At 41.6% G+C, this 24,094-nt stretch overlaps 1 protein-coding gene across 6 annotated transcripts in view; it reads left to right on the plus strand.

Moving 5' to 3' along the window:
* Positions 1 to 19,714: 19,714 nt before the first annotated feature.
* LOC147571165 (putative gamma-taxilin 2) overlaps positions 19,715 to 24,094 on the plus strand; it is a 353,593-nt gene continuing 349,213 nt past the window's right edge. For 2 of the 6 annotated variants that reach the window (XR_015247654.1, XR_015247652.1), the window contains exon 1: positions 19,898 to 20,102. The gene's annotated coding sequence lies outside the window, so the exon portion shown is untranslated. Of the gene's footprint in view, positions 20,103 to 24,094 lie in introns of all 6 variants that reach the window. The other 4 variants (XR_015247653.1, XM_086696573.1, XM_086696574.1 and 1 more) reach the window with 4 other exon arrangements.

Here is a 24,094-nt window from a genome sequence, read left to right on the forward strand (position 1 = left end):
ACTCATATCTTTCAATAATTATCCTGAATGAAAATGGACTAAATCCTCCAATCAAAAGATAGGGTATCAACAACAGCAAGAACAACATGGGTTCAAACAACAACAACAACAACAACGACAACAGCAACAGCAACGACATCCATCTATATGCTGCCTACAGGAGATCCATTTTAGACCTAAAGACACCTGTAGACTGAAAGTGAGGAGATGGAGAAACATCTATTATGCTAATGGATGCCAAAAGAAAGGTGGACTAGCCATACTTATATCAGTCAAACTAGATTTTACACCACAGACCATAACAAGAGATGAAGAAGGGCACTATATGATAATTAAGAGGTCTATCCAACAGGGAGTACTAACAGTTGAAAATATTTATGCTCCCACGTGAGCATCCAAAAACATAAATCAATTAATAACCAGCATAAAGAAACCTATTGATAATAATACGATAACAGTAAGAGTCATTTTTAATTTAAAAAAAAAATTTAGGATTTTTTTCCAGAGAGAGGGAGCATGTGTGAGTGGGGGAGAGGGGCACAGGGACAGAGAAGGGGAGAGAGAGAGAGAGAGAGAGAGAGAGAGAGAGAGAGAGAGAGAGAGAGAGGAAACTTGTTCTATCCTCTGCGTATTCTATCCTCAACTCGTTCTATCCTCTGCATGGAGCCCAATATGGGGCTTGAGCCCACACTCTGGGATCATGACCTGAGCCCAAATCAAGAGTCAGACCCTCAACTGACTGAGTCACCTAGGCGTCCTAGGGTAGAGAACTTTCACACCTAACGAATAGCAATGGACAGGTCATCTAAGCAGAAAATAAACCGGGAAACAATGGCTTCGAATGACACACTGGACCGGATGGACTGAACTGATACATTCAGAACATTCCATCCCAAAGCAGCAGAATACATACTCTTTTCAAGTGCTCATGGACCATTCTACAGAATAGATTACATACTGAGTCACAAATCAGCCCTCAACAAGTGCCAAAAGATGACATCATACCATGCATATTTTCAGATGACAGCACTATGAAATGTGAAGCCAACCACAAGAAAAAAATTGGAAAGCCCTCAGACACGTGGAGGTTAAACCGCATCGTAATAAAGAATGAATGGGTTAATCAGAAAACTAAAGAAGAAGAAGAAAAAAAAACTACATGAAAGTCAGTGAAAATGAAACCAAGACAGTTCAAACCCTTTGGGAAGCAGTGAAGGCAGTCCTAAGAGGGAAGTATATTCCAATACAGGCCCAACTCAATCAGTAAGAAATTTCCCTACATCACAAGCTAACCTTACACGGAAAGGAGCCGAGAAAGGAACAACTAATAAAGCCTAGAATTAGCAGAAGATGGGAAATAATAGAGACTAGAGAAGAAATACACTATATAACAACAACAACAACAACAACAAATACCAGTAGAACAGATCAACCAAACCAAGAGCTGGTTCTTTGAAAGCATAAATAAAATTGATAACCCCCTAGCCAGACTTACCAAAAAGAAAAGAGAAAGGACCCAAATAAATAAAATAAAAAATGAAAGCAGAGACATCACATCCAATACTGCAGATATATAATTATCAGGCAATATTATGAGAAAGTATATGCCAACAAAAATGGTAATTTGGAAGAAATTAAGAAATTCATAGAAACACACACACACCACCAAACTTGGAAAAGAAAGAAATAGAAATATGAACAGATCCATAACCAGCAAGGAAATGGAAATAGCCATTAAAAAAAAAAAATCCCCTAGCAAACAAAAACTCAGGGCCAAAAGATGGATTCCCAAGGAATTGTACCAGGCATTTAAAGAAGAGTTAATACTGCTCATTCTCAAACGATTCCAAAAAAAACCCACAAAAAACAAAAAACAAAAAACAAAAACAAAAACAAAACAAGAAATGTAAGGAAAGCTTCCAAAGTCCTTCAACGAGGTCAGCATTACCTTGATTCCAAAACCAAAAACCGAATACCAGCCAATATCCCCGATGAACATGCAAAACTTCTCAACAACATCCTAGCAAATCAAAGCCAACAAACAGTACATTAAAGAATGATTCACCATGATCAAGTGGGATTTATTCCTGGGCTGCAGGTCGGGTTCAATATTTGCAAATCATTCAGTGTGACACACCACACCAACAAAGGCAAAGATAAGAACCATGTGCTCCTCTCAATAGATGCAGGAAAAAGCATTTGACAAAATACAGCATCCTTTGTTGATAAAATGCTCAACAAAGCAGGGATTGATGGAACACTCCTCAACAGCATAAAGACCATTCAGCAAAGACCCTCAGCTAATATCATCATTGATGGAGAAACACGGAGAGCCTTTTCCCTACTCGGGAGTAAGACAAGGATGTCCTCTCTCACCATTGCTATTTAACATAGTAACTGGAAGTCCTAGCTGAAGGAATCAGACAACAAAAAGGAGTCAAAAGCATCTGAAACAGCAAGGAAGAGGTAAAACTGTCACTATTTGCAGATGACATGATGCTCTGTGATGTTCTCTATGGAGAACACCCAAAAGACTTCCCCCCAAATTTGCTAGAACTGATACATGCATTTAGTAAAGTGTCAGGATATAAAGACAACGTACAGAAATCTGTTGCACTTCTGTACACCAGTAACAAAACGGCAGAAAAATGAATCAAGGAGTCTATCCCATTTGCAATGGCACCAAAACAATTAACAACGTGGGAGGAAAAAACCTAATAAATGATGTGTACTCTGAAAACTATAGAAGACTTCCAAAAGAAATTGAAGGTGACACAAAGAAATGGAAAGACCTTCCACGGTCACAGACTGGGAGAACAAATATTGTTAAAATATCTATACTACCCAAAGCAATCTACACATTTAATACGATCCCCATCAAAATACCGCCAAGTTTTTTCTCAGAGCCAGAACAAACAATCCTAAAATTTGTATGGAGCCACAAAAGACCCTGAATAGCCAAGAAATCCTGAAAAAGAAAAAAACAAAACTGCAGGCAATGCCATTCCGGATTTTAAGCGATATTACAAAGCTGTGGTTGTCAAGACAGTATGGTATTGGCACAAAAACACACAGGTCAATGGAACAGAATAGAAAACCCAGAAATGTACTCACAACTATAAGGTCTAGTAATCATTGACAAAGCAGGAATGAATACCCAATGGACAAAAGAGCCTCTTCAACACACGGTGTTGGGAAAATGGGACAGCAACATGAAGGAGAAGGAGAAGGAGAAGGGGAAGGGGAAGGGGAAGGGGAAGGGGAAGGGGAAGGGGAAGGGGAAGGGGAAGGGGAAGGAGAAGGAGAAGGAGAGTAAGGGGAAGGGGAAGAGGAAGAAGAAGGAGAAGAAGGAGAAGAAGGAGAAAGAAGAAGAAGAAGAAGAAGAAGAAGAAGAAGAAGAAGAAGAAGGAGGAGGAGGAGGAGGAGGAGGAGGAGGAGGAGGAGGAGGAGGAGGAGGAGGAGGAGGAGGAGGAGGAGGAGGAGGAGGAGGAGGAGGGGGAGGAGGAGGAGGAGGAGGAGGAGGAGGAGGAGGAGGAGGAAGGGGAAACTGGACCACTTCCTTACACTGACGCAAAGATAAATTCAAAACCGATGAAAGACCTAAATGTAAGATGGGAAACTCTCAAAATTTTAGCAGACAACACAGGCAGCAATCTCTTTGACCTTGGCTGTAGGAGCTTCTCACTAGGTATGTCACCAGAGTCAAGGGAAACAAAAGCAAAAATGAACTACTGGGACTTCATCAGGATGAAATCTTATGCACAGCAAAGAAAACAATCAACAACAAAACTAAAAGGCAGACATTGGAATGGGAGATGATACTTGCAAATGACATACTGGATGAAAGGTTACTGTCCAAAATATTTAAAGAAGTTATTGAACTCAACACCCAAAGAACAAATAACCCAGTTAAGGAATGGTCAGAAGACACCCTGGAAAGCAGTATGGGGTTCCTCAAAAAATTAAAAACAGAACTACGTTACAACCTCACAATTGCCCTACTAGGTATTTATCTACAGGGTACAAAAAATGCTGATTCAGAGGGTCACATGCACCCCGAAGTGTATAGCAGCATTATCAACAATAGCCAAATTATGGGCCAAGCCCAAGTGTCCATCGACTGGTGAATGGATAGAGATGCGGTGTATACACAGGCATGATCAAAAAAAAGTGAAATCTTGCCATCTGCAACAAGGTGGATGGAAGCAGAGTGTCTTATGCTAAACAAAATAAGTCAATCACCTAAATATCATATGCTTTCATTCATATGTGGAAGTTAAGAAACAAAACATATGAACATAGGGGAAAGGATAGAAAAATAATAAACAAGACGGGTTATTTGGAGAAAAATGGCTTGTGACAAAATCTAAATGCAAAGCAGAGTGGTAGAAGGTTCGTGGGGAAAAAAAAATCTTAAAAAAATTTTATGTGTGGTCATGACGCCCTAAAGTGAAAATAAATAGATTTTTAAAAAACACTGTGTTAAGATTAAAATTTCTCCTCCTTGGACCCAAAGGCTGGGAAAATGATAACAATACTCTTGCTGCCAGCCTCCAACTCCTCCACGTTTGTGTTGTTCCTGTTCAGCAGGGGAATGGATGCCTCTGCCATGTGAGGGATGGAATATCTATGAAGGGCTTTTACTAAGGTTCATGGGAGCCATTTTCCTAAAGTTAGCCCACTGTATGGCAAAAATGGATATCCGCGTGGCTAAAACATATTTATGTGGGCATTGTTGAGAAAGGCAGGGAAATTGACCTTGATTTTGGCCCTTTAGCCCCCTCCCTCAATGGCCAATGATCAATATGCAAGTTATTGCTGAACCAAAATAAAATTAGTGCATCCTACGACAACCACAAAAACAAACAAAAACAGAACAAAACAAAACAAAACCAAAAGAAAAAACAAAACCACTACTGTTAATGGTAATAAATAAATGAGTGAATAGGTAAATAAATACATAAATAAATATAATTTTCACAAAAAGAGTAAAACAACAGGACAACACACCCTTTTATGTTGTTTTACCTAAGCCTTGGTTGGAGTTACCCATTCCCTATAATCCACAAGGCCAAGCAATTATAAAATGAGCACGTAATAAGCTCAAACACATGTTAACAAAAACAAAAACAAAAACAAAAACAAAAAGGGGGAGATACCCCTGGCTGTCTGCATTACAACCTCAGCTCCTTCTTGCTATGATGACTCTTAACTTTTTAAGTCTTAATCCTCAAGGACTAATGCAGCTGAGTGACATTCTTCAAAATAAGATAAACCCTCTCACCCTACGGTGCTACGCAAAACCGCTGAAGGGGGGCCCACACGGACTGGGCCCACCAAACTTTTCATTTCTCACCTGGGGTTGAGGGTACACTTGTGTTCTTTCAGATTCCGGCATTTGTGGATTCCTTCTTGTTTGGTAAAGCCTTGCCATGGCATCATGGAGATCCCCGGGATATCTTCCAATGAACCAGGACATCCAGAGAATGACTCTGGGTGAGCGGCCACCGGCCCCTTTTGCAATATGGAAGAAGCCTCTTCGTGAACTCCTCATCCTGAAGCCAGTCCACAAACATAGGTCCTTGCCCCTGATATAACATGAGGAACACTTAAATGCCGCCTAACCAGGCCAGCATCCTCTTACAAAACAATGATATTGTGTATGCGCCTAATTCACATCTGATGGCCATGATTTCTGTCTTTAACAAAAATTCAATGTGTGTAAGCCTGATTCTTCTCCTTGCCCTCTTTTGTCCAGGCCAAGTTCAATATTCAAGTTGGGGCTCATCTCCTTAAGCCACCTATATTTGATAGCCTAACACTCCTAGACTGGGCTGTTCTTATTAGCAATGATGACAGAGTTCATAGATGGAGCCAATCTTAACCTGCCCTTCCAAATAGAACAAGAGCGTTGGCTTTATATGCCAAGACCTTCACGGTGACTTCCTCCAGCACCTCCTAGGCGTGTGACTAAACTTAGCAACTTACCTGCTTGCCTTAGACTAAAAATCAACTGGCTTTTACATGTACAGCCCCAAATTTCTACCAGGCCAGACGATTTTACCTTTTTCTCGGTCACAAGCTTTGATATACCTCAAAAAAACAAGCATATCTCGCACTGCTAATGTTATCGCTTGCTCTAGTCTCAAGTATTCAGACCACCCCTGGAATAATATTCCTTGGACAACCTGTCATGGAGAGACTGAGCATAACCTTCACTGGGGTAACTGGACTATTATTGACAGGGGTCCTAAAGGACATCTTGAAACAAAATATTCTAATAACACCATATCCTTTGGCCAGCCTAGTAGGAGAATATTTTTTGAAAAGATGGAGACTTGTCTGGCCCTATAATTTCTGCACATAAAGGGAAATTAAAAGGACCTTGGCCTGTTAATCTTTGGAAACTAGGCCTTCCCTTCTTCACTCGTACTATTAACCAATGGTGGAATTTATGTAAAGCGACATGTTAACCTAACTTGGGCCTCTCCGCACAATGACCGATTTGCGTGGACAGCTATTTGTGTCGCTTTTCCCTACATTCTCTTTGCTACCTCCACTTTACAGATCCAACAACTAGGAAATACTGATAATATCTCTACCTCTCAGGGCTGGTTTATGTCCTGCATAAGTAATGATAACATCATCCAAATAAACACCTCCTTCTTAGGAGTACTTAGTGCATCTCAGCCTGGGTTCCTGTTAATAGCTCTGAACCCTATATACATCCTTCAGGACTAGGCATGCCTTCCAAGCTTATTCGACACTGGCACTCTGCCGTAAGGCAAAAAAGGTTTGTTGGCCTGTTAATCACGGGCATCCTAGCAGCAGTAGGCATTATCACCTCTGCACTACAGCTGGAGTCACCCTGCATCATACTATCCGGACAGCCCATGTCCTTAATAAATTCATGGTCAATGCTACCAAAGCATTTATAAGCCAGACTTCCATTGATAGACAACTTCTGGCCCACCTGGAAGCTCTTGAGGCTTGAGGAGGAGGAGGGGGAGGAGGAGGAGGAGGGGGAGGAGGAGGAGGAGGGGGAGGAGGAAGGGGAGGAGGAGGGGGAAGGGGAGGAGGAGGAGGGGGAGGAGGAGGTGGAGGGGGAGGAGGAGGTGGAGGGGGAGGAGGAGGTGGAGGGGGAGGAGGAGGTCGAGGGGGAGGAGGAGGTGGAGGGGGAAGGGGAGGAGGAGGAGGAGGGGGAGGAGGAGGAGGAGGGGGAGAAGGAGGAGGTGGAGAAGGAGGAGGAGGTGGAGGGGGAAGGGGAGGAGGAGGAGGAGGGGGAGGAGGAGGAGGGGGAGGAGGAGGTGGAGGGGGAAGGGGAGGAGGAGGAGGAGGGGGAGGAGGAGGAGGGGGAGGAGGAGGTGGAGGGGGAGGAGGAGGTGGAGGGGGAGGAGGTGGAGGGGGAAGGGGAGGAGGAGGAGGAGGGGGAGGAGAAGAAGAAGAAGAAGAAGAAGAAGAAGAAGAAGAAGAAGAAGAAGAAGAAGAAGAAGGAGAAGGAGAAGGAGAAGGAGAAGGAGAAGGAGAAGGAGAAGGAGAAGGAGAAGGAGAAGGAGAAGGAGAAGGAGAAGGAGAAGGAGAAGGAGAAGGAGAAGGAGAAGGAGAAGGAGGGGAAGAAGAAGAAGGGGAAGAAGAAGAAGGGGAAGAAGAAGAAGAGGAAGAAGAAGAAGAAGAAGGGGAGGAGGAGGAAAAATAAGGTGAAGAAAAAGAGTTATCTGTTGGTGCCCAGAGAATGGTGCGTTTGCTGGTCTGGAAAGAGGCTGGTTGCGTAATCTCAGTGCCAGTCTTACTCCAGTTAATTAGCAGTTGCCAAGCATGGAGGAATGGAGTTTGGGGTAAGCAGGTCTTTTCTACTCTGGGGGCTGCTATGCTGCTCTCTGGAGTCCCAGAGTGTTGGTGTTGGGACAAATGGCATGACTCCAGTCTCTCATGGCCACACTGGAGGTCTCAGCTGAACTGTTCAGGCAGCCCTTGAAGAAGAGCAAGGGCCACCAGCTTGCCTTGTGCCCCAAATATCCTGAGACTTCTCCTTGGTACACACTGCTAAGATGTAAAGCCCTGTCTTAAAGGACCTGGCACTGTGCAGATCTTCTTTCCTCCTCTGGAGAAGAACTTCTCCACCTGTTGAAAGGCCTTTGTCTGGCGCTGGCAGGGTCTTTTGTCCTTGGGGAGGCAATAAACTCTCCTCCAAAAGTAGTCCAGAAAGGGGATTGTTCTCTCCCAGTGTGCCCCAGAGATTGCTACACCATACATTACCCCCTTTTCCCCGTGAGAACTCTCCACAGCTACATTCTGGAGAAAGTTGTGCATGTCCAGAAACTCAGGGTTTAAGCTCCATATCCTATTTGCAAAAGAGAGATGCTCAGTACCTTTACTTCCCAATTGGTGGCCCAGAGAAGTTTTCCTCTTGTGCTTATTTGATGCTGCGCTATCTCAACCCTTCTCTCTTTCTCTCCCTTTTGTCTCTCCATGGAAGGGATTCCCTCCCCTCATGGTTCCACCACTTTCTTCCCCGAACTCACGTCATGCACCTTGCTTCTGCCAAGCTGTCTCCCTCCAAGCGTGGAAATCCTTCTGCCGCTCTGCAGATCAATTTTCTGAGTGTCCTGAATAATCTGACCTCAATCCAGCTGCGTGTGAGAGACATGGAAGCCCAGGATCCCCCTACTTGTCTCTCATCTTAACTTAATATCAGCATCGTGCATTTTAGCTTCATCCATTGAAAATTGCTTCATCATTGCAAATGGAAAGACTTCATTATTTTCAATGGCTGAGAAATCTCACTATGCATGTATATGTATACATATTACCTATGTACACTGCATCATTTTTAATCAGTCATCTGTTGATGAATATGGGTTCCTCCATAGTTTAGCTATTGGTGGTATAACTTGGGGGTGCATGTACCTCTTTGAATTTGTATTATTGTATCCTTTGGGATAAGAATATGCTGCAGCAGAGATCAAAGGGGTCACTGCCTGTGCTCTCCTCCAGGATTTTGATGCTTTCCTGTCTCACATTTAGATCTTTTATCCATTTCAAATTTAGTTTTGTGTATCATGTAGGGAAATTGTCCAGTTTTATTCTTCTGCATGTCACTGTCCAGTTTCCCGAGCATCATTTGTTGAAGAAACTGTTTCCCCCACCCCCCCACCCCACCCCCCCTACCCCCACTGGACATTCTTTCCTGCTTTTTGGAAGATTATTTGGCCATACATTTGTCAGTCAATTTCTGGGTTCTCTTTTCTGTTCCATTGATCTATGCGTCTATTTTTGCACTATTACCATTCTGTCTTGAAGACTACAACTTTCAGATATAGCTTGATGTCTGAAATCATGATCCTCAAGCTTTTTTTTTTTTTTTTTTTTTTTTTCTATTTCAGAATTGCTTTGGGTATTCAGAGTTTTTGTGCTTCAATGCAAATTTTAGGAATGTTTGATATAGTTCTGTGAAGAATGCTGGTAAGGGATTGCATTAAATGTGTAATTTCTTGAGGTAGTGTAGACATTTTAACAATGTTTGTTCTTCCAACCCATGAACATGACATGCTTTTCCATTTCTTTGTATCCCCTTCAATTTCTTTCATAAACGTTCTACAGATTTTTACAGTACAGATTTTTACCTCTTTAGTTAGGTTCTTTCCTAGATGTCTTATTGGTTTTGGTACTAATAAATTGGATAGCCTCCTTGATTTCTCTTTCTGCTACTTTGTAATTGGTGTATACAAATGCAACTGATTTGGCGCCCCTGAGAGGCTCGGTCGGTTGGGCATGTGACTTTGGCTCAGGTCATGATCTCACGGTTTGCGAGTCCGAGCCCCCATCAGGCTCTGTGCTGACAGCTTGGAGCCTGGAGCCTGTTTCGGATTCTGTGTCTCCCTCTCTCTCTGATCCTCCCCTGCTCACACTCTGTCTCTCTGTCTCAAAAACAAATAAATGTTAAAAATCTTTTAAATTTGTTTTAATGTTTATTTATTATTGAGAGACAGAGAGAGAGACAGAGCATGAGCATGGGAGGGGCAGAGACAGGAGAAGACACAGAATCCAGAGCAGGCTCCAGGCTCCGAGCTGTCAGCACAGAGCCCGACGCGGGGCTCGAACCCACAAACTGCGAGATCATGACCTGAGCTGAAGCCGGACGCTTAACTGACTGAGCCACCCAGGCACCGCAATGTTAAAAACATGTTTAAATTAAAAAAATGCAACTGATTTATATCAGTTGACCTTATATCCTGTGATTTTGCTGAATTTTCATGTATTAGTTCTAGCTACTTTTTCATGGAGTCATTGGGTTTTCCATGTAAGGTATCAGATCATCTGCAGATAGTGACAGACTATTTGTATGTCTTCCTTGCCAATTTGTATGTCCTTTTAAAGGTTTTGTTGTCCGATTGCTGAGGCTAAGACTTCCAATACTGTATCAGATAGTAATATCTGATAGTAGTATCAGAGTGGGCATTCTTGTCTTATTTCTTGATCAACAGGGGAAAGGCTTTCAACTTTTCCCCATTGAGGATGATAATACTGGGGGCCCATCATATATGGTCTTTATGATGTTGAGGTATGTTATATGTCTATCCTGTGTCTATTTTTTGTTTGTTTGTTTGTTTGTTTGTTTGTTTGGCAGTTTTAATCAAGAGTGAATGCTGTATTTTGTCAAAGGCTTTTCCTGGATGTATTGTGAGGATCATATGGTCTTCTCCTTTCTCTTATTAATGTGGTGTATCACACTGATTTGCATATATTGAACCAGCCCTGCAGCCCAGGAATAAATCCCACTGATCTTGGTGAGTAATTCTGTTAATGTGTTGTTGGCTCCAGTTTGCTAGAATCTTGTTGAGAATTTTTGCAACTAGTTTCATCAGGGATATTGGCCTGTAATTCCTTCTTAGTGGGATCTTTGCCTGGTTTGGGAATCAAGGTAATGTTGGCTTCATACAATGAATCAGGAAGCTTTCCTTCCATTTCTGTTTTTGGGACAGTTTGAGAAGAATAGGTATTAACTGTGTTTTCTTAACTGTCTGGTAGAATTCCCCTGGGAAATCTTCTGGCCCACCACTCTTATTTGTTGGGAGATTTTTGATAACTGATTCAATTTCTGCGCTAGTCACGGGCCTGTTCAAATTTTCTATTTCTTCCTGTTGAGTTTTGATAGTGTGTGATTTTCTAGGAATTTTTTTTTTTATTTCTTCCAGATTGCCCAATTTGTTGGCATATAATTTTTCATAGTGCTGTAACTTTTTTTTTTTTCCCCTGTGGCATTGGTTGTCACCTCTCCTCTTTCATATGTGCTCTTGCCTATTTGGATGCTTTCTCTTTTCTTTTTGACAAGACTGACTAGGGATTTATTAATTTTGTTTATTCTTTCAAAGAGCCAGCATTTAGTTTAAACGGTCTGTTCGACTGTTTGTTGTTGTTCCAGTTTCTACATCCTGTATTTATGCTCTAATTTGACCCTTCTTCTGCGGGTTTTGCTGTTTATTTTATAGCTCCTTTACGTGTAAGGTTAGGTTGTGTATTTGGGATCTTTCTTGCTTCTTGAGTGAGGCTCAAATTGCAACATACTTTTCTCCTAGGACTGCTTTTGCTGCCTCACAAAGGTTTTTATTTCATCATAAAGGGGTTCCATTTCATCCCAAAGAGTTTTCATTTTCATTTGCTTCCATGTATGTTTTTAAAAATCTGCTTTAATTTCCTGGTTAACCCATTCATTCTTTATAAACTTTTTTTTTTTTCATGTTTATTTATTTTGAGAAAGATAGAGACACAGCATGAGCAGGGGAGGGTCAGAGAGAGGGAGACACAGAATCCGAAGCAGGCTCCAGGCTCTGAGCTGTCAGCACAGAGCCCGATGCGGGGCTCAAACCCACAAAGAGTGAGATCATGACCTGAGCTGAAGTTCGACGCCTAACAGACGGAACCCCCCAGGCACTGCCACCCAGCCTTCATTCTTTAGTAGGACGTTCTTTAACCTCCACATATTTGAGGAATTTCTTAATTTTCTCTTGTGATTATCTCCAAGTTTCATAGCTTTGTGACCCGAAAATATGCATGGTATGATCATTTATCTTTGTTGAGGGCTGTTTTGTGACTCAGTGTGTGATGCATTCTGGAGAATGTCCCACGTACACTTGAGAAGAATGTGAATTCTTCTGGTTTAGAACAAGATAATCTGAATAGATCTGTTAAGGCCACCAGCCCAGCGTGTCATTCAAAGTCATTGTTTCCTTGTTGATTTTCTGCGTAGTTGTTCTGTCCATGTCTGTAAGAGTAAAATCCCCTACTATTATTGTGTTATTTTCAAGGACTTTGTTTATTTTGTGATTTATTGACTTATACACTTGGGTTCTTTCAAGTTGGCAGCATAAACATTTACAAATGTTATACAGACCACTTACTTCTGATACAATGTCCTTCTTCATGTCTTTTTACAGTCTTTGTCTTAAAAGTTAGTTTGTCTGGGTGTGCCAGGGTGGCTCTGTGGGTTAAGCGGCCAACTTTGGTTCAAGTCATGATCTCACGGTTGGTGAGTTCAAGCCCAGTGTCAGGCTTTGTGCTGAAATCTAAGAGCTTGGAAGCCTGCTTCAGATCCTGTGTCTCCCTTTATCTCTGTCCCTTCCCCACTCACACTCTATCTCTCTCTATCAACAGATGAATAAACATTAAAAAAAAAAAAAAAAAAGTAAAACCTAGTTTGTCTGACGCACGTGTGGCTGCTCTAGCTTTCTTTTTGTGTTGGATGGTTCTCCATCCACTTACTTTCAATTTGCAGGTGTACTTAGGTCTAAAATGAGTCTTTTGCTGGCACATATGGATAGATCTCGTTTTTATATACATTCTTCACCCTGTGTCCTTTGAGCGGAGCAATTTAGTCCACTAATACTCAGAGTGCTTGTTGAAAGATATGAGGTTAGTGCTATTGTGTTACCCGTAGATTTTGTGTTTGCGGTGATGTTCTCTAGTTCTTGGTAGTCTTTGTTTCTTTGGGCTTTTTGGGGTTTTTTTTTTTGCCTCCACTTATAGAGTCCCCTTAAATTTTTTTGCAGGATTGATTTAGTGGTCACAAACTTGTTTAGTTTTTGTTTGTCTGGGAAAGTCTCTATCTTTCCATCTATTCTGAATAACAGCCTTGCTGGATATAGAATTTTTTGGCTGAATATTTGTTTCCCATTCAGCACATTGAATATTTTCTGTAACTCCCTTCAGGTCTTCCAAGTTTCAGTGGACAGGTCTGCTACTACCCTTATGTGTCTACCCTTGTAGAGTAAGGGCCTTTTGTCCCTAGCTGCTCTTTGTAATTTGCAAGTTTCACTGTGTTATATCATGGTGTTGACCTGTTTTTGTTGATTTTCAGGTGAGTTCTCTGTGCCTTTTGTACTTGAATGTTTGCTTTTCTCCCCAGATTAGAGAAGTTTTCAGCTATGATTTGTCCAAACAATATTTCTCTTCTGTTTTTGGCTCGTCTTCTGGAAGCCTTATTATTTGGATTTTTTTTTTTTCATATTATGGAATCACTAATTTCTCTACGTCTCCCCTAATGATCTAATAATTTTCTTTTCTTTCTCTTTTTTCACCTTCATTATTTTCCATAATTTTATTTTCTATATTTTCTGTTTTCTTCTCTGTTTCTTCAGTACTCATTGTGTATCCAGTGGGTTTTGGACCTCAGTGATAGCATTTTTTTTTTTTTTTTTTATATCTCGGGCTGACCAGTACTTATGACTTTGATCTCTAAAGCAAGGGTTTCTTTCATGTCTTCCACATATTTTTTCAAGCCCAGCTAGTAGTCTTCTGACTGTTGTTCTAAATTCTTGTTCAGAGGATGCATTGCTCATATCTGTTTTGAGCAAATCCCTGGTCTTGATTTGATCTTGACCCTTATCTTGTGGAGAATTTCTTCAGCTTGTTATTTTGGCTAAGTTTCTGTCTTTTGCATGTTTTGAAAGGTTGTTATGTTTTCTGCCCCTGGGAGTACTACTGTGTTTTAAAAAAAAAAGAAAAAAAAAAAAAAGGTCATAAACGGTCCAGGTCCTGGCACTTCAGGTTGTATTCCAGGTGCATGCTGTGTGCACTGTCCTGTTGTGTTTGGCTTCTCTTTCCCACTGGTTACTCCTCTGCAGAGCTCCTCCTTGCTTTTAGAGCTGAGTGTTTGAACTTTAAACCAGGTGTGCTTTGATTTTTTTTTGAAGTAAGCCTGGGAAAAAGAGAAAAAAAAACTTTATACCAAAAAAAGAGAGAAGGAAAGTAACGACAACAAAAAAATCAAATAGAGAATCAAAATCTATATGCCTGATTCTAAAGGGAAAAAAAAAGATTTAAGAAAGAAAAAGAAAAAAGAAAAAAAACCTGATGCAGAGAGAGAAAGAGAGAGAGAGAGCAAGCAAGGGAAGAGAGAGAAGGAAATAAAAAAGAAATTATGAGCCTGATTCCAAAAGAGAAAGAAAAAAGAAAAAAAAGAAAAAAAAATTAAAAAATAAATCAAACCTGGTCCTATTTCCACCTAAACTTTAAGTGTTGTTTTAAACACTGGATCTTCAGTACACTCGGTTTATGGGGGGTGCTGTCTGTGCTGGGCTTTTGGAAGACCAGCCCACTTCCTTGGCTCAGATGAAGTCCTGACCCAGAAAATATGCAGTTTCAGGCACAGGGGGGCAGAGTTTGTGTTGAGCTGGTCCTTCCTCCTTTGGGGACTGTTCATTGCTCTCTGAAGTCCCACTGCATGGGTGTTGGGAGGAAATGGCGCCACCCCAATCTCTCTTCCCTGGACTGGGGATCTCACACCCCTGTTGTTCAGGCAGCCCTCATAGAATAGTGGTGGCAGACAGCTCACCCTGCACCACAGTTCTCCTGTGTTTTATCTTTGGTGGGTAGCTGGGATTCCAAACCCAAAGTCTTAAAAAACTGGGCATGTGCAGACCCTTCTCCGGAGTAGAGCCTTCTCCGGAGTAGAGCCTCTCCACACTGTATCTGATATCCTTTGTCCCTGAAAAGCACTCCCATGCCTGCAGAGAGCACCAAATCTATGAGGCAGAACAGCTAACAGCAGCAAAGTTTATACTCCCTCTGGGTGCACCTCTCTCCCTTGCTGACGAAAAGCCTTAGGCTGGCACCTGCGGGGTCTTTTGTCCTTGAAGAGGTAATAGACCCTGCTCCAAAAGTACTCCCAGAAGGGCACGGTTCCCTCCCCGTGCACCCTGGAGATCTCTACACCACCCTACGCCCTCTGGGGCCAGCCCCCACCTGTCCAGGAGTGCACCTCACGTACCCTCCCCAGAGAAAGTCACGCATTTCCCAAACCTTGGAGTTTGAGCTCCAAATGCTGATTGAAACACACACACACACACACACACACACACACACACACACACACACACACACACACAGAGCAACCCTCAGAACCTGTCGCTCTCCACTCTGTGGTCCAGAGAGAAGTTTTCCCCTTGTGTGAAATGATCCCACACTTTCTCTGTCCCTGTTTCTCTGTCTCCCTTTTGTCTCCACAAAAATGGCTCACTCTCCTCCACAGCTCTGCCATTTTTCTCTCCCCCAATCCACTTCCACGCACCTCGATCCTGCCAAGCTGTCTTCTTCCAACTGTGGAGATCCTTCTGCCTCTCCACAGATGGATTTCCTGTGTGTTCCAAGTGATCCGACCTTAATCCAGTTGTGTTTGAGGGACAAGGAAAGCCCAGAGTCCCCCTACTTCCCCACCATCTTAACTCTTGCTCTAATCCTTGAGGGAGTGTATTCCTAAAGGGACAGCTGAATAAGTTCTGGGGTGGGTTGGAGAGTCACCATGATTAAATATAATTCCCACGGAGAATGAGAAGAAGAGTAATGGTGACTTGGCAACATGTGTTACTTTTCAACCTGTAAATTTTGAGATTTTACCTGGCTGAGTGGAAACGCAGTTGTGTGGCCCTGGCTCTCAGTCTATGTCACAGGGTAGGAACAGAAGGGGGTATTCCAGAACTTCAGAGTCCTGAAAGACTAGTTTTCACAGAAAGAACAGTTTTGTTGCCTTTGAACATGTGTTTATTCTGTTTTGTGAAATGAGCCACAACTGAATGAGGAAGTCATAAAGAAATACAGAGTCACTGGTGAACACTACAATGCCAGTTGGGATAGCACTTCCATAAAACCCATGGGTTCTATCTTGAGGGATGCAAAAGCCTGTCAAGGCTGGTAGCTCTGGCTGAGCTTTCTCCCATCTATCCTTGGTGGAATTGTGATTTTTCTGCTATGTAGATTTAAGGGTAAATAAGAGCAGTGGACTGCAGAGATAGCGTGAATATATAAGAGCAGTGGGCTGCAGAGATAGTGTGAATATATCAGACACGGCCCAGTTTTCACAAATTAGAAGGTCATCTTCTAGTATTTTAGGGTGAGTCGGTGCTCTTTCACTGAGTACCAGGCACCTACGAGCACAAGAAAGCTTTAGGCTCTGGTCAACTGCAAGAAATGATCACACTGCCTGGCTGCAGGTGATCATAAGTGCCCAGTAATCTGCCAATAATTGTGCCTGAAGCTGGGTAGGGGGTGGGGAGGAGGAGGGAAAGGGAATTCTATCAAAGCCTTTTTCTGACTTCTCCTTCAATAGATAAGAGGCTCTGGAACCTTCCTTGACAAATAAGGGCTAAATATTAAGTCTTGTCTTTATTTAATCTGGTCGTGTAAGTTTTATCTTGGAAAGTTAGGTCCCATTTTGACTCAAAGCATCTCCCAAAACCTTCAACACTAAGGAGAAACAGAATAACTGGACACATCCATATTTGCAAAGAAAAAAGTAATACTATTTGCAAAAACATGCTTCTGTATCCAGTGTGGAAAATACTAACGAACACAAGCATACGTAAGTACACAATAAACATTTCTATTAGACCTAATAAATAAGTTCTGGAAAGTGGCATTAAATAGGATCAACACATTAAAAACTAATTGTATTTTTATAAATTAGAAACAAATAGTCCAAAAATGGAATTAAGAAAACATTCCATTTACAGGAGCAGCAAAAAGAATAAAATATATAGGAATGTATTTAACCAAAGATGTGCAAGATTTGTACATTGAAACTATAAAATATTGTTGAAAGAAATTTTAAAAGGACCTTAAAACAAGTGCAAAGCCTTCTGTGCTCATGTATGAAAGGACCGAAGACTGTTGGGGCAGCAGTGCTCATTAACAGGTGGCCTGCAGATGATCCAAACAGATCTGCCACTTCAAAGCAATCCCTTTCAAAGCATCTCTTGGCTTTTTTTTTTTTTTTTTTAAACCTGTGCTTATTTTGTTTTCCTAGAAACGCACAGGGGGATTCTAAAATTCACACGGACTTACAAGGGACCCATAAAACCAAATCAATCTTGAAACCATACGACTTATACTTCCAAATTTCAAAATGTACTACAAAATCAAATAAGAGTATGGTAATGGCATATAAATACACATAGAGGTAAAAATAAAATTTAGAGACAGAAATAAATAGTCACACATATGGTTAGAAGGAATGTCAAAACCACTTAATGGGGGAAAATAGTCTCTTCCACAAATGGTGCTAGGATAAGTTATCAACAAATAAAGTATGAAGTTGGACTCCGTGATACACCATATACGAAAACTATTAAGAATGGTGTAAGTTCATGAATATGAGAATTTAAACTCTAAAACTTTTCAGAGAAAACATAGTCATAAATCACCACATTCTAGGATTAGGCAGTGGTTTCTGAGATATGACATCAAAGTACAAGTGCAAAATAAATTTTATGCGCAAATAAGTTAATTGGGTTTCATCAATATCAAAAACCTTTGTGGGGTGTTACTGCGCACCGAAGGAAAAGTTCTCAGACACTTAGACTGAGTGAACATGCAGGGCTGCCTCAGCCAGTGGAAACAGTAGCTGCGGCTAACTGCACGTAGCTTTTATTTCTTATTTTATCAGATACGAGTATTAAAGAGTACCAAAGTATAGGACGAGAAAACAAAGGATCTTCTGATGTTTATGTGAAAAACATGCAGGGAGTACGTGCATCTCCAATGAGTGCCAGGAAGTTACAACCAATTTTGTACCTAACTATCCTTTGGGGGATCCTGGGGCTCTATTCTGATAATGCTATCGCATCCAAGAGCCTTGAGACCAGAACACTGCTGTCGTTTCAGCAATTCCCCATTTACCCTTCAGGACTTAGAATACATTCTCTAGAAATAACTCAACAGTGGAGCAAAAGAAATCATGAAGAAAGTGCAAAGGTAACTCACAGAATGGAGGAAAATATTTGTAAACCCTATCTGATATGGGCTTATATCCGGAATGTGCGCAGAAGTCTTATATCTCCATGATAAAAGACAACGCAAATTTTAAAATGGCAAAAGATCTTAAGAGACCCTTCCTCCAGAAGGCCAGCCAATAAGCACAGGAAAAGATGATAAATATCATTAAACATGTGGAAGCACAAGTCAAAAGTATAACAGGGTACCACTGGATGTCTATAATCAAACGAATGAATACTAGGAAGATGTTGGCGAGAATGTAATGTGGATAAATATGTCGCTAGTGGGAACATAAAATTGTGCAACTGCTGTGGAAAACACTTTTGTCACTTCCTTAATAAGTTAGACATACAACTACTATATAATCCAGCAATTTCATTCTTAAGTATACACCCAAAAGAACTGAAAACAGATGGTCACACAAATATTTGTACAGAAATGTTCATGGCAGCCCTATTCACAATTGACAAAACTTGAAAACAATACAAATATTCATCCACAGATGAATGGATAGAGAATATGTGGTAAATCCAAGGAATATAATGAGCCCTAGAAAGAATGAAGAACTCATGGATACTACAATCTTGAAATCAAAAGAAATCAATTGCTAGGGTGAAGGGAAAATGTGAGGTGGTTGTTAGTGAGCACGGTGTGTGTGTGTGTGTGTGTGTGTGTGTGTGTGTGTGTGTGTGTGTGAAGGTGACAAAAACATTTTGGACTTGTATAGTAATGATCACACACCTTTATGGATATGATAAAAATGATCAATTGCATACTTAAAAATGGGAGAATTTGATGTAGTGAATTATACCTTTGTAAAAAAAAGTCTTAATTCTTCGAGCTCTAATTGTATCAGATGGAAACATGTATCAAATGTATCAGGAACCCTCAGAGCAACATTTCATATTAACAACAACAAAGAAAAGCTATTCAGCAAACCAAGTTTATTGTAAATGTAATCAATGAAACAGATGATGGACACAGTAGAATTTATTCAGGAAATACTTAAAGGCCAACTATTTGCGGAGCTTTGTTCTGGAAGCCCGGGTTGGTCAGCAATCCCTCAGCAAGACCAGAGCCCTATCTCCCAATAAGCTGTAACTGGTAAATGACAGTCAAAGTTCTGCTGGCAGGGCAGGCTCTGGGCAAGTGTTGGAGACCAGACAAATCACGAAAGCCAATAGTCTTCCACTTTTTGAGAAGTGTGAGGACACCTTAGGTTAATCCAACTAAAACACAAGTGTATGGCTGCTTTCACTCAACGCTGATCTGTTGTCTATTACATTCCCAAACACTGGAATACCTCTTAAGTTCTTCGAATACCTTCCATAAGCAGGACCTTTTCCTCGGAAAACTACAAATCCCAGAAGGCTGCCTACGCAGCCCAGTGGGCACGCTCACTTTTTCAGAGCCCCGAAGTACGCTGTGGGCTTGGGAGCTACAGCGACGCAGCTTGCTCGGAGGGCCACTTCCAGTTCGATCCGGAGTCTCTACCCCGGACTTGGCAACGCCTCACGGCCTTTACTGAAACTTTGGCCCCAAAGAGCGACGGCGTAGCCTTTAACATTCCCCATCCTGCCCGACTTCCTCCCCTCTAAGGACAACCTCCTCCGGTCACGTGAAATACCTCTCGTGCGTGACTGGTTGCCGAGGTACAGACCCTAAAAGCTACGGTTTGAAAGCTTCCGTGCTGCTGGTTAAATTGCTTGCACATTTTGGCTGCTTGCGTCAATCCTTCGCGACTCAGGTGAAACTGGTAGTGCTGAAAGAGGCACCCACCATCCTCAGTTAGGTCACTGGGGGAAATGCCTGGCTTGCCACCGACTACAAGGTAAAAGGTGAGGAAGAATACTGTTTTTTACGTGTTGGCTGTTAACGCTTGTTTGGTAACCTTTGCCACGAGACGAACATTTGGCTTTGTTTCCTCCCGGGCGATGACTGTGGGAGCGAGTGTGTGTTTTTACCTGTGTGTAGGACTAAATGGGGTGGGGAAGACCGCTAGGGCTTGGGGGCGCTTGGCTGAGAAGGAAGGGCAGGGGACGCAGCCCTATCTGAAGGCCAGGTGCGGGTGAGCCAGGTGTGACAGCCACGTGCGAATGTCGCTGCGGGGGCCTTGGAGCCTGGTGATCTTGCTCCCAGTGCTCCCCGCGCTGGGCACCACAGTCGGGAGACGGGCCTGAGGTCAATAGCTAGCCCTGGGACTTTGGTGGGTGCACAGAGTTGCTCTGGATGCGCCCTGGCGGAACTAGCGAGCTATTGCGTAGTTCGGCAATGGCGCGGAGGCGCTGGCTACGCTGCGTCTCCTTTTCCTGCTCTGCCTTTCCTTTCCGCCACCACACGGGCTGGTCCGTTGCTGTGAAGTAGCTGGTATGGGCGCGTGGTTCCTGGACCTTGGCTCTTGGCATCACCCGTTTGGAGACACGCGGGGGCAGCGATGCCGAGGTGATGCCAGAGGACTTCAGTCCGACACAATTGGGCAGGATCGTCGTGTAATAACTTGTGTTTCTAACTTACGTTTTTCTTCCTTTCTCTCTCTCTCTCTCTTTTTTTTTTTTTTCCTGTGCTTTGAGTGGCTTACCCCTGCCTGGCCTTTGCTGTCTCAATGTGGGACCCATTCTAGAAAATTTCCGTTATTTTACTTACGGCAAGGAGTTTTCACTCCCTCGATACAAGAAAGTGGAGACCTCCTTAAGAATGGGAGAATCCACTAGTTTTGCGATCGGTTTGTAGAATTGGGGAACGGTCACGCAACGCATGCGGATGCGCTCCTTAACAGTATGCTGTTTCCGCAGCCCTGTTGCCGAGAATTGTAGACGAGGGCTTTGGAAATCCCGTTTCTTTTCCCTTCACTTGAACATATTAAAACATTCACTCCTGTATGAAATCATAAAATCATATTTTTCTAACATGTTTAATGAATTTCAGAAGGTCAAGTTTATAATTGAGCAAAGTGTCAAGAACTAGCTTTTTGGGGTCTGTTTCCAATGTTAGGTATTTTCAGGTATCAGTACAATGGGTTACTAACTTCTCTGGGTCCACCCCCCCCCCAAGCCCCCCCCCCCCCCCCCCCCCCCGCCCCGCACCTTCTCACTCTCCACGCAAGAAAGATGTGCAGGAAAGATCCAGTATGTGCAGCACTGAAAGCGAAGTCGCAAATTCAACCTAGAAATTCAAAATTGTCACTTTGTGTGGCAGTGATTTTAGAGATCCTTCCCCCAGGGAGAACTCTGATTAAAATTGTAACATAAGTTCTGCTTTATGCTCCTTCGGATGAGGATAGAAAGTGGTTGGATTAGGAACAAGGCCTATTCAATTAGTATTTTAAATGACCAGATTAGAAAGGTTAAGGTAATGACCCTTTGTGTTAATAGTTGGACACGAATAGTCTGAAAATGATAGCGTCTCAGCTGATTCATTTTTGTCTACCAACTGTACAGTTCTCTGCTTATGCTTTTCTGGGCTTTTTTCTAGTTTTGACTTCTCGTTTAACTGGGATTGAAATGTTAACAGGATAAGGTATTCATTTGGAATTTCTTCTCTTTTTTCCTTTCTTTCTTTCTTTCTTTCTTCCTTCCTTCCTTCCTTCCTTCCTTCCTTCCTTCCTTCCTTCCTTCCTTCCTTCCTTCCTTCCTTCCTTCCTTCCTTCCTTCCTTCCTTCCTTCCTCCCTTCCTTTCCTTCCTTTCCTTCCTTCCTCTCTTCCTCTCTTCCTCTCTTTCTCTCTCTCTCTCTCTCTCTCTTTTTCTTCTCTTTTCTTTTTTTTTTTTTTTTAATTTCAAGTTGGGTGAATATCTGCTGTCTGCAGAAGTCACCTTTAGGTACATTCTTTAATTTTTAAATTTTCTCACTGACTTGGAAAAAAAAAATACTTCTCAAGGTAAACCTCTTTTCCTCTTTTCTCCCCTATATTTTCAGGAAGCAGAAATAATGTGTAATTATTCGGTTATTTTTTAAATATTGGGACAGTTAAAACCCAAGTGACTCCCTTGTTCCTCTGTTAAGACGATGGCTTTGATTGGGTTCTGTTATTACAGAAGTACCTGTTTTTCCCTTGTTGTGTTTATTAGTGCTTATATATTTTGGGGTTCTGTTAGATGCATGTAAAGTTGTAATTGTTAATTTTTGTGGATTGACATTTTTGTCAGAATATGATGCTTTTGCCTTTTGTAACAAGTTTTGCCTTAAAGCCGATTCTCATTTTAGCATTGCCCCTCTACCTTTCCTTTAGTTACTGTTTTTATGAAGTATCCTTTCCCCATGCTTTCATTTTCATACTGTTCGTGTCCTTGTGTCTGAGTCTATTGTAGAAAACGGTTAGTTGGACTACTCATTTTTAAAATCCATGTGTCGTACTTGGCCCCTTAATTAGAGAGTTTACTCCATTTACATTGAACGTAATTACTAACCGGGATGAATTTACTTCTGCTAATTTTTTATTTGTTTCGTATGAGTCTTTTTTCCTTCTGTTACTGCCTTTTCTTCTGTGTTTGTGTTTTTTTGTAGTGTAGAATTTTTTTTCCTCCTTTCTTTTTGTGTATATTGGTCAGTTTTATTTTATTTTTTGTTATTTAAAAAAAATTTTTTTTTTCAACGTTTATTTATTTTTGGGACAGAGAGAGACAGAGCATGAACGGGGGAGGGGCAGAGAGAGAGGGAGACACAGAATCGGAAACAGGCTCCAGGCTCCGAGCCATCAGCCCAGAGCCCGACGCGGGGCTCGAACTCACGGACCGCGAGATCGTGACCTGGCCGAAGTCCGACGCTCAACCGACTGCGCCACCCAGGCGCCCCTATTGGTCAGTTTTATAGTTGTTTTCTGGGTATCACAATTGGCCCCTTCAGTTTATAACAAATGAATTTGACTTACTACCAACTTTGTTTCAGTAGTATACTGAAAGTCTGTTCATAGACGGTTTTGCCATCTTCTTTGTTGTACTGTCTTAGATTAATTACATCTTTATAGATGAAATGTTTTTATTTTTGTTGTAGTTTGTCTTTTAATCACCTAGGGAAAAAAGGAAGTTAAAAACAAAAATACAGTAATACTGGCTTTTGTGTTTATCTTATGTAGGTACCTTTCGTCGTTTATTGTTTTGTATGGCTTTGAGTTGATGAGTAGTATCCTTTCATTTCTGTCTCATTTTCAAATGTCTCAAATCTGATCCTCATTTTCATTTTTTGTAGTGTGGGTCTGGTAATAAAGTATTTTCTCCTTCTCTTTTGCTTTGAATTTATTATTTTATTTACTTTTATTGAAGTGTGGTTGATGTACAATATTATATTATTTTCAGGCATACATACAGCATACTGATTCAACATATTAATACATTATGAAATGATCGACAAACACAATTACTCCACTTACCATTTGTCACCATCCCCCGCAGCTTTTGTTTGTCTGGAGATGTTTAATGCCCTCTTTTGTTTTGAAGGACAGACTTTGAATTTATCGTATCTTAAGTTTGTTGAGCTCCTTGTATGTGTAGATTAATAGTTTTTATCAGATACGAGAAATTTTTTCACTTTTTATTGTCTCTTAGTGGCTGTTATTTTCTTCAAATATTTTTTTCTGCTCTTCTGTATTCACTTCCTCATTAACTCCCATCATGCGTATGCTGGTATGCCTACAGTTCTCTTAAGCATGTTGATTCTTTTCATTCTTCTTTCTCACACTTTTTCATACAGTTTCTCACACTGTACCATTTCAGTTGACCTGACTTCCAGTTTACTGATTTTACTGCCTGCTAAAAACTCTGCTGTTGAATCTCTTTTCCATGAGTTTTTCATTTCAGTTACTGTACTTTTCGGGTCTGGAATTTCTGTTTGTGGTTC

Source organism: Puma concolor, unplaced genomic scaffold (genome assembly GCF_028749965.1).
Source record: "Puma concolor isolate L17-30 unplaced genomic scaffold, mPumCon1.1.hap2 unalloc_scaffold_5, whole genome shotgun sequence".
In the NCBI taxonomy this organism is placed as follows: domain Eukaryota; kingdom Metazoa; phylum Chordata; class Mammalia; order Carnivora; family Felidae; genus Puma; species Puma concolor.